General features: G+C 45.0%; 1 protein-coding gene across 6 annotated transcripts in view; it reads left to right on the top strand.

The window, feature by feature from the left end:
- Positions 1-1,517: 1,517 nt before the first annotated feature.
- CHD6 (chromodomain helicase DNA binding protein 6) overlaps positions 1,518-10,975 on the top strand; it is a 204,771-nt gene continuing 195,313 nt past the window's right edge. For 4 of the 6 annotated variants that reach the window (XM_069548579.1, XM_069548575.1, XM_069548581.1 and 1 more), the window contains exon 1: positions 1,520-1,852. The gene's annotated coding sequence lies outside the window, so the exon portion shown is untranslated. Of the gene's footprint in view, positions 1,853-10,975 lie in introns of all 6 variants that reach the window. The other 2 variants (XM_069548576.1, XM_069548578.1) reach the window with 2 other exon arrangements.

Here is a 10,975-nt window from a genome sequence, read left to right as displayed (position 1 = left end):
AGCAGCTGGTTCGAGCTGGGCAGGAACTCTTTAGAATCCATGCATCAACCTCCCCCTTGTACTCAGCTAGACAATAAGCTCCTTGAGGACACAGATATCATCTGCCTCATTTAATGCTGTTTTTTGTGTCTAGAACAATACCTGGAACATAGCTGGTGCTCAATAAATAGCTAAGGAAGGAAGAAAGAGAAGGGAGGAGGATGATACATCGTGGCCAGTCTTGAGTTAAAAGAGAGATATGTGTACAGGTGAGGTTGACAGGTGGGACGGTGGCTGCTATCTGTATTTTCAAATTGATGAAATCTCTGGGTCTGCCAAGAAGTTGAAGAATTGGTCCAAAAAAGAGAGTTGGGGCCACAGGCTGAAAACCATAGGAATGCTGGGGTTTCAAAGACACTAAAAATATCCTCTCTCTGGGGGTGCAGTAAGGCTCTTCTAAATCATTACAGCTATCTCTGACAAAGTCAACCCTGTTCATCTTGAAAGTATCAAGACAAACGGCTCTTGGAATCACTGGGACATTCCTCCTTTAAATGAGGTGAAATAAGCCTCTACAGTCAGAATCCAACCTTGTTTTGTTTTTTTCTGTGGGTGCTAAGGAAACACCTATGACGGAAGCAAACAAGGGGTAAAGTGGTGAGGTGACTTGCATCTGGGAGGTGGCAGTAACGGGATGGCATACAGAGTACTCAGCCTGACAGGGCCAACTCCCCATTCCTCTCTGCCTCCGTCTATTTTGTTCATAGCACTTATCCCTACCTCTCCCCTTGTATTTACTTACTGTCTTTCTTTCTCCTTAGCATGTCCATCCCACCAGAGCAAGGCCATTGTCTTATTAACCCCTGTATCTCCTGTCTCAGATCAATGCCTGGCATTTAGTGGGCATTCAAAAATTACTAACGAATGAACGGAAGAATATTAAAACAATTAGTTGAATCCCTGCCATATGCTGGGCTCCGTCCTTGAAGATGCTACAAGGATAGTGAGGGAGACAGGGCTGAACATAAACCTATCATAGCTCGACCCCTGATTTTAGAGAGGTATATATCCAAAGGCGTTGCAAAACTCCCCCGAAGCGGAAACCTCCCGGGATGTGCGGGGCGGGGGCGGGAGGAGGGTGGTCCTTGGGAAGAAGCCCGTGTGCCAGGAGTGCCAGGGAGCCAGGGGGACTGGCAGGGATGCGGCTGGAGACAGAGCTACTCTTCACCTGGCTCCTCGGCATCTTTTCCTGACCTACGGAACCTCGGCCCCAGAGGAATCTATCTGTCGCGCGGGACCCCAGTCACGTCTTCTCCCGGGCCCGGAGATCCCAGCCCCGGGTGTTCAGTTGTCCAGCCCAATACCTAAGAGACCTCCACCTGCCGGAGGAACCCCCTCCCCGGCTCCGCTGGAGCGCGCTCCAGGTCCCCGCCCCCTGCCTGCTGTCTGCGGCGTTCAGGACCCCGCCCCGCCCTCTCGGCCCGCAGGACCCCGGCCCCGCCCCCCCCCCGTAGCCCCGCCGCTCCGTCCCGGGGGGCGGGGCCGCGCGCCGCGGCGTCTCCGAGGCGGGGGGCGCGAGGCAGGGGGCGGGGCGGCCCCCGGCGCCGGCCAATCAGCGCCGCTATCACATCCATGCAAATACGAGCACAATGGAGCGAGCCCATCACTCGCCCCTGCAAGCAAGCTTGAAATGGGCTTCTGCCTGAGTGGCAGCCTGCCTGACCAATGACTCTGTATTTTGGGCCGGCGAAGCCCAATGGCATGGCAGGGAAGGCGGGCCCGAGCCGGGTTAGGGTGTCCTTGCAGGGTGTCTGAGCTAAACTTCACCAAATAATAGCTGTTTGTATTTTGGCTGCTGCAGGAGCCATTTTAGGTAAGTTCTTCTCTTAAACTTTTTATTTTCCTCCGCGGCCTCGGCGGGCCGGCCTTTTCCGCGGGCTCCCGGCCCCGCCCCGCCGGCCGGGCTGGGGTGCCCCTATGAATGAAGCCAGGATGAGGGGCTGCGGCGGCACCGCCGAGGCCCGGCCGGGGTCCGAGCTGGGGCCGGCGGCGGGCGGCCTGGCGGAGGGCAGGCGGCGGCCTGAGGCCTGAAGCTAGGGGCCGGCCTCCGCCTGCGCTCCGCTCCGGGCTCGCGCTCAGGCCGCGCTCCGGCCGGGTGGCCGTCCTTGGGAGTGCGCCGCTGCGGGCCGCGCGGAGGGGCGGGGGTCCGGGCAGCCCCCCGGCCGCGGGCCAGGCGGGCGGAGGCGGGGCGTGCGAAGGGCTCCCCCATTCCCTCCGCCCCCCGCCTCCCCGGAACCCGGCCGAGGAGGGACCCCGGTCGTGCCGCGGCGGGGCAGGGGTGACCGCTATACCCCCCCGCCGCCCCCGCGGAGAAGTTGCTCTATTGGCGTCCTGCGTCTGTTTGCAGGGGTGGAGGAGGGTGGGCTGGTGCCAGGCTGCTGCTCCGGGAGGGGGCGGGGGCCCCCGGCGCGTCCCCGGAGCGCGCACCCCCTCCGCCCCCTTCTTACGCACTAGCGCGCACTCGCCCCGAGAATTGGAACCCTGGAGGTGTCCAGCAACCCTGCAGCCAAGTTTTGTGCATTATTAGATTGCATGTTGGAGCGTAAAGGAAAAAAAAAAAAAGGAATCTCTCCCTTTCAGGGTATCTTTCCTTGGCTGTTGAGAAGTAACGGAGTCTGTTGCTCCCAAATTTCCAGGGACGTGCCTGTTAGATGTGCAGAGGGTTGGCAGCTACTTGGTTTTTAAAAAGACGCTATTAGGAAATCCCCTCACTAGTGAGATAATTGAAATTTGAGTTTGTTTGCAGCTTCAGTTTTATTTGATCCGATTAAAAATGCATAAGCAGACACTTATATTTGTGTACGGAAAGTGTTCCTAGTTCCAGTTATGACTGCTGTGACTGTGGTTTCGGTAGTGTGTGATCTAATAAGGCACTGTAATTCGATTTTGAACCTGTAGGCCCGTATTCTCCAAATGAGGGTTTATGGACCATTAGTAGTCTGGCCAAGGTTTCTAGTGAATCCCTAACATCTCCAAGCATCTTTGGAGCTGTGTATGCGCCTTATTTCCCACCCCCTCTACACTCCTTTCTGGTGTGGCAGATCCATGAACAGAGAAGATACCCATTTAAACATTTTTACAGTTTTTAGAGTGTCTGCAGTATTGCCTGAAATTCGATTTTTGTTTCTCAAATGGCTTATAGGAATACCATCCCAGTAGGCTCTAAATTTAGATGTACTTTGAGGGGATACCCTTGGGACCCTTAGGAAAGTCCAGACAGGGACTACCGCTGTGTTCCCGAGACTAATTACAAACTGTCTTTCTTACTGGGGATTTGTCCCCATCAGCTGCATAGCACAGGAGAATTTGCTGGTATTCCAAATGGGAAGATCAGGCTGGCAACCTCAGGGAGATAGTTTTTCTAAACTTTGTGGCTCTCTGGGAATAGAGAGAAGGTTTGAGATCCATGTGTGATAAAAATGATTAGGCGTGAATCATCAAGTGAAAGGATGTATGCCAACCAGAACAGGTGGTTTCGTATAAGCCATGCATGATTGTAACCAAAGGCCTGGGAAAATGTGGAGTGGTGAAATGATTAATTTTGGACTTCTTTCTGTCCCAGGGCAGAATTCCTGGATGAATTATGATGAATTATTTAAGCTTTTTTTCTTGGTTAATAGACTGTTAAAAACTAACCTTTACAACCCGCCCCCCCCCTTTTTTTTTTTTTGCTAACTTTGAAATCTCCCTTACCAGATTAGGATACTGTTCTCAGCTATAGTCTGGCCTTGGGCAAAGTAAACTTAGATCTGTTGTGAAATTAGTTGTGTCTCATTGTGCTACCACAGTCTGCCTGGAGTCACATTTTTAAAAAAATTTTAATTTATCTATCTTTGGCTGCCCACTGGGTCTTCGTTGCTGTGTGTGGGCTTTCTCCAGTTGCAGCCCGTGGGGGCTCCACTCTAGTTGCGTTCAGTGGGCTTCCTATTGCCGTGGCTTCTGCTGCAGTTGTGGCGTGGGGGCCCCTCGGCATGTGGGATCTTCCCAGACCAGGGGTCGAACCCATGTCCCCTGCACTGGCAGGCGGATTCTCAACCTCTGGACTGCTAGGGAAGTCCAGATCACATCTTTCATACTGCAATTATTTTCCTGCTTTTTATGTTTAGTTGTTACCGCCCTGTAAAGTCTTGGAATAGGATCACCTTTCCCACAAGTTTTTCATGTTCTGTGGCTTTCCCATTATTTTTATAATTTATTATCAGTATAGTTGGAAGTTCTTTGAACTCATCAGTGTATTAACTTTCAGACAAATCAAGTGAAACATTGAATGGCCAGTTGAAAGTGAAGTGCATTTATTAATGTACTTATAACTATTACAAGTACCAATGAAAATCTGAAGCAGAATCTTATCTCTTTAGAAACCACTGTCTCATTTGTAAGTTGTTTTGCCGTTATATTATAGAAAACCTATCGGGAACAGCAGGCCCTGGGGCTACCATGTCTTGGAGCTCTCTGATTTAGAGGAGTTGCCAAGAAGTTTTCAAGTTTTCTTGGATATATGACTTTGCCCCAAGCAGAGTTTGTGGTTACGTCTTCCTGTGTTAAGCCATGAGGAACAGGCTTGTGACTGTAGGTGCCTTATGTTTTTCAACTTTCACTGGAAGACTTTGTAATAACCACGTGGAGTCACACATAGATTCATGTTCTGAACCCTTTTGAACAGGTTTTAGGATTTGATGATTCTACCTGCATAAATATCGTTGGTACTATGACACAATGACAGTATCTAAATCAATTGAGAAGACTGTGTTCTCACCCTCTTCTCTCATCCTCCCCAGTATAGCAAGGTTTGAAATTTGTTTTTTAAATTGAAGTATAGTTGATTTACAATGATGTGTTAGTTTCAAGCGTACAAGCAAAGTGACTCAGTTTTATATATGTATATATACTTTTACACATTCAGTTATACATACATATATATACTTTTTCCAGATTCTTTTCTATTATTGGTTATTATGAGATATTCAACATAGTTCCATGTGCTATACAGTAGGTCCTTGTTGTTTTGTTTATATGTAGTAATGTGTATTTGTTAATCCCAAACTCCTAATTTATCCCTCCCCCCACAATTGTTTTATTTTTAGTAAATAGTAGTTCTCTTTATACTTCCAGCCCTCGCAGAAGCTTTAGTCAAATTTAGGTGAAAAGCTACAGTGGATCCCATGCTGCTGCTGCTAAGTCGCTTCAGTCGTGTCCAACTCTGTGCGACCCCATAGACAGCCCACCAGGCTCTCCCGTCCCTGGGATTCTCCAGGCAAGAACACTGGAGTGGATTGCCATTTCCTTCTCCAATGCGCAAAAGTAAAAAGTGAAAATGAAGTCGCTCAGTCATGTCCGACCCTCAATGATCCCATGGACTGCAGCCCACCAGGCTCCTCCGTCCATGGGATTTTCCAGGCAAGAGTACTGGAGTGGGGTGCCATTGCCTTCTCCAGATCCCATGCAACTGCCTACATTTCCCCGTACCAGATTATTACTATACTGAAAACTCTGAAATACCTAAAAAACATCTAGAGCTTAAAGATCTCATTTTCTAGAGAAAAGTTTTGTTTGCCATAGACTACGACACCCTTGTGAGGGGAGCAAAAAGAACTAGCACTGAATACATGAATACCTGGTCTGGGTCTGGCACTTAGCCAGGTGCTGGGACTACAAGAGATGGGGGGGGAGGGAAACCACCCTGTTTTCTTAGCCAATCCAGGAGCTCCATGGACCAGCTCAGAGAAATGAAGTAACTTGTTCAGGCCCATGAAGCTGGTTCAGGTTAGAGCCAGAATTTGAACCCACATCATCTCCATCCAAAGCACACATGCCCTTTTTCACCACCAGTACTCTCTAAAAAGATTTCTTAAAAAGCTGGAGTGTGCTGTCATGCTTTTGTGGTGCTAGGTTAGCTAGCACACCCTGCTTGAGTTTTGCACACCCGTCTCTTTTCACTTCTCCATTTCGAGAATTTGTCATTGAAAAGGCAAGTTGGAATACAGTGAGGGCTGTTCCCCCACCCCACCCCCCATAGTGCAAAAGAGGTCTTTTTAGGGCACTTAGGAGTTCAGGGTTAGCCCAGTACAGTAATAACCATGAAGTGCAGAAGGGGAATGCAGCTGATTTTTCCTTGCCAAAATGTTCTTCTCTTTGGTTCATTTCATGGAGGCCTTTGATACCCTTGTGAGAAATTCTGTTATTTCCATAAAAGTCCTGAAGGTAGTAAACTGGAGTTGTTTTAAAGTATCTACCCCTTTTCCAACTTCTGAACCAAATTATTTGCATAAAATCTGGAGAAAAACTTTTAGTTTTGCTTGTGGTACCTGCGTTAGTTGGTTTTTCTAGTTTGTAATAGTGACTTTTCAATAGACTTCCATGGTACTTTTATCCACTGACAATTTCAGAAGAACTTAACGTACCGAATAGTGCTTGAAAATTTCAGGAAAACTGGGAAATAGAATTTTAAGTTAACTTCAAGACGTGAATCCAGACATTTACAAAGTGACAGATGCATGTTTGAATTTTGTAAAAGAGTAAAGGAAGATTTCTGTTTTTCTACTTTTCTACTCCTTTATTAAAGATTCTTCTAGGGTTTTTTTTTGGTTGATCTAATTTTATGGATCAAATATAGTATTGGTAAATTTTAATATATGTTTTGAATTTTCTTGTACACTATGTGACCAAAGCATTTTATTTGTGGAATATCTACATTTTTAAACTCTAAGATTGTCTTTCCATAAAAGGTCAGGCTTCAGGTTAAATGAAGGTCTACCTTCCCAGCTGGTGCAGTGGTAAAGAATCTGCCTGTCAGTGAGGGATATGCAAGAGACAAGGTTCAATCCCTGGGTTGGGAAGATCCCCTGGAGTAGGAAATGGCAACCCACTCCTGTATTCTTTACTGGAGAGTTCCATGGACAGAGGAGCCTGGCAGGCTACAGTCTTTGGGGTGCCAAGAGTTGGATATGACTGAGCGACTGAGCACCTACTGTAACATTGACCTTTGGGTCCTATCTATTTAGGTTGATGTTTTCTATCCTTGGATTCATGGACATCGAGGGAGTGTTTAGCTCATCGGTAAACTCCCCAAAATAGTATGTAAAATATCGCTTGTGTGTGCATTTTTATGGGAAGCAAGTCCATTGCTTTTTATGATTCTCAAAGAGATCTGTGACTCCCCCCTTCCCTTCTCCTCTCCCTCATCTCTTCCCACCCAGCTGCAAAAATAATATTAAGGATCATTGGTCTAGGTCATTACAAAGGAGTTATTTTGTTTGAGCAAAATCTTTTGCCTAGAGGCTGACTTCTTTGGGTATTTTTTTTTTTTTTTGTGTAATCTCAGTTTCAGGTATTTTTTTGCATAATCTCAGTCTGGATCAGTTGACCTGGGCTTGGGGATGCTCTTCTGCATCAGCCATCTGAGGATGGCTTTTAGGCAAGGGTTACCCCCAGAATTCTTCCCTGTCTTATAGCTGGGAAGCCGTTCCATGCCTTTACCTGTTGTCTGTGCAGCCTGATAGAGTGAAGGTTGCAGCAGGTGACAAGAGTCTTGAGAGTCCAGGGCCTCTTGGTCTTAGCCATCTGCCTCTGCAGATGGGACTGGAGGGGGTGGCCGTGGCAAAAGCTCCTGATATTTTCTTGCTTTGAATTTTACTTCTTATTCATTCTGTTAGTGCTTCATTCAATATGTTAAGAGGAAAAGGGTTTTCTTTCTGACGCTATAAGCAGAACAATTAGAAAGACTCTCCTCTCATTTTTATATTCCCCAGACTTTTTAATGAGATATACCTTGTAACTTTTCTGTTAATGTTGTTAATTTTAAGTGGAATTTTTCTTAAAATAAGGACTAGTTGAGCATGTGACCTTATTTTATACAGGACATCGTATATGTCAAGTTCTGTTGGACCAGATGTTATTATAGGAAAAAGAGTCTTGTATTAAAGTTCTCAGAACCTTATTTTACAATTTATTTAAGTAATAGTTAAACAGATTGGTAAAACAAAATGATTGAGCAGTCAGAAAATTCTCAGAGTAGTCTCTAGGAAGTGGCCAAACTTGAAGTTATCCTGAAGATTTTCTCCCAGGAGTCTGTTTGTTGGGCCAGACTGGAAGTTGAATAGAAGGAAAATCTGTTTGGTTTGATATATGGAATGAGGAAAACACCTAAGCTTTAGGTAGTTGGTGAGGGGCATTGAGTCCCATACAGGGATTCTGTTTGATGTGTTCCTTTCCTAAGAGACAGGGGTGAAGAGATGTACCTGGGCTGGTCACTTTGGGTTTGGGGAAACCGTCAGTATTCTTAAGAAGTCCTTTGAAGGATTGTGTCTGGTAAGGAAGGTCCCAAATCATCGATTTTATTTAGTGAAGAAATTTTATGGAATTTAATGCAGAGATTTTAGTAATGTTCATTGTCTATTTTGGCTGACCAACTTTGCAGTGTTAGCAGTCTAAACTCAACCTTGGGTTAGCATGAGAAAGTCAAGCCATCGTCTTTGTTGACCATGTGACAGTTTTGGATTACGTTATAAATGAAGACCTATCAGGTTGTTTCTTTGAGCAGACCCCATACATTACCATTTTTAGGAGCTGGTGGAGGGTGGTTTCTGGTTCATGGAAATAACATTTTTGCCTCAAGTTGTAAAAATACATTGAAGAAATGGTAGAGGATATGAAAGAGATCATTAATGACTAGCTCCAGAAAGATAATAAAAACGTAAAATCAGCTCTTCTAGATCAGGGCTACTCAAACTTAGTCTGGATCCTTGCAAGTCTGTGGACTGTTTGTTACCTATCTGCAATGAGGTAAGTTCAAAACTTGTAAGAATTGACTGCTTTTATAACATTTTTTGGGCTTCCCTGGTGGCTCAGCGGTAAAGAGTCTGCCTGCAGTGCAGGAGACTCGGGTTTTATTCCTGGGTTGGGGAGATCCCCTAGAGAGGGAAATGGCAACCCACTCCAGTATTCTTGCTTGGGAAATTCCATGCACAGAGGCGGCTGGCAGGCTACAGACCATGGGGTCGTGTAAGAGTCAGACACAACTTAGCGACTAAACAGCAACAATATTTTTAAGAAAAATGATTTGTCTGTTGAATCTGATAACAGAAAATGTAAGTTTATGGGGTAGTCCTTGTTTAAAGTACTTTTTCCTGGTAATTAGCTTTTCTAGTGTTTTACCAAAGTGTTGGTTAAAGGTGGATTAAGAAGAAACACAAACTGATCCTTTATTATAGAGTACTGTACTACTTGAGATGATGGGCACATCAGCGTCCTGCTGGAGCCTTGTTAGAAATGTAGGTTTTTGGCCCCATCCCTGGTGTCTCAGACTGTAAAGCATCTCCCCTGCAATGCAGGTTTGATCCTTGGATTGGAAAAATCCCCTGGGGAAGCAAATGGCTACCCACTCCAGTATTCTTGGGGCTTCCCTGGTGGCTCAGATGGTAAAGAATTGGCCTGCAACGCAGGAGACCTGGGTTTGATCCTGGGTTTTGAAGATCCCCTAGAGAAGGAAATGGCATCCCACTTCAGTATTCTTGCCTGAAGAATCCCATGGACAGAGGAGCCTGGAGGGCTATAGTCCATGGGGTCGCAGAGAGTCGGACTCAACTGAGCGACTAACACCTTCACTTTCAGACCCCTGAGATAAACTCCTGGGTTAGGGACCCAGTAATCTGTGTTATAATGTGTTATAACATGCTATCCTGATGATTTTGTGTACCTTTAATTTTGAGAAATGTTGTTCTAGGTCAGCACTGTCCAGTAGAACTTTGTGCTATGATGGAAAATGTCCTGTATCTGTGCAGGACCTACTAGTCACATGTGGCTTTTGGAGCTCCTAAAAGGTGCCTGGTTTGACTGAGGAACAAAATTAAAGTTTTTATTTAAAATATAGTTTGAGTTTAAATAACCACATATGACTGGTGGCCCTGGCATTTGATAGCACAGCTCTGGACCCTTTAACAACCTCCCCCCACCCAACTTTTGGGGGGAAATAGTGGAATTTTTTTTTTCCCTCTTCTTTGTTTAGAAAGGAAAATACAATATGGGGCAAGACTGTTCTTTAGCCTGAAGTGAGAAGTCATATAATAAAGTTTGACACTATTTTTTCCATTTATATTTACCTATTTATTTTTATCTAAAAGTTGATTTGCTGTGAAGAAAATAGTAGGATCAGAAAATAAATTTAGATCTGTGTCTTGTAAGGTTTTGTAAACAGCAAGGTAAGTTTTCATGCGAGGCCTTATGACCTTTCATGTCTTTCAGAATGACTGCTGAAGCTTTTTTCTTTCTTACAAAGATTTATTACAGGCAGGTTTTAAGTGCAATGCTTAATTCTCAATATAAAACACTAATATTGAGGATTCTCATTACTTTAGACTAGTTAATGGAGATTTTTCCTATGTAAAGTATTTCTAGTTTACCAGCTTAAGGTACAATCTTTGTCTTAAATCATATTCACCAAACTTCCCTTAAAGGATTGAGCCTTATCTTCCTTCCTCTTCCAGTATATTTAAAAGTTGATTGGTTAAAGGAAAGGATTTATTTCTTTTACTCATTCAGGGTTTGTGTATGCCTCCCTGCCTCCAGCCCCATCTATTTATACTTCAAATTTTAAATTTCTTAAAATCAAGGATAACATTGAGGCAAAATATGTTTATTGGTTAACATCCATTGCAGAATTGGAAAGTATTTTGTGATTGACAAGGTGGAAGGAAACATGGCTATAGAAGTAAGTGAAGGGACTTCCCTGGTGGTCCAGTGGCTAAGACTCTCTGCTCCCGTTTCAGGGGGTCTGGGTTCGATCCCTGGTCAGGGAACTAGATCCCATGTGCTGCAAGTAAAGATCCTGCATGCTGCAGTGAAAACCCAAAATCCCCAGTTCCATAGCTAAGAACAGGGGCAACCAAATATCTAAGTATTTTTTTTTTTAAGTAAATGAAGATTCACAGATAGAATTATA

This window comes from Ovis canadensis, chromosome 13 (assembly GCF_042477335.2).
Source record: "Ovis canadensis isolate MfBH-ARS-UI-01 breed Bighorn chromosome 13, ARS-UI_OviCan_v2, whole genome shotgun sequence".
In the NCBI taxonomy this organism is placed as follows: Eukaryota; Metazoa; Chordata; class Mammalia; order Artiodactyla; family Bovidae; genus Ovis; species Ovis canadensis.
Note: the sequence above shows the minus strand (reverse complement) of the source record. Positions and strands in the feature narration are given on the sequence as shown.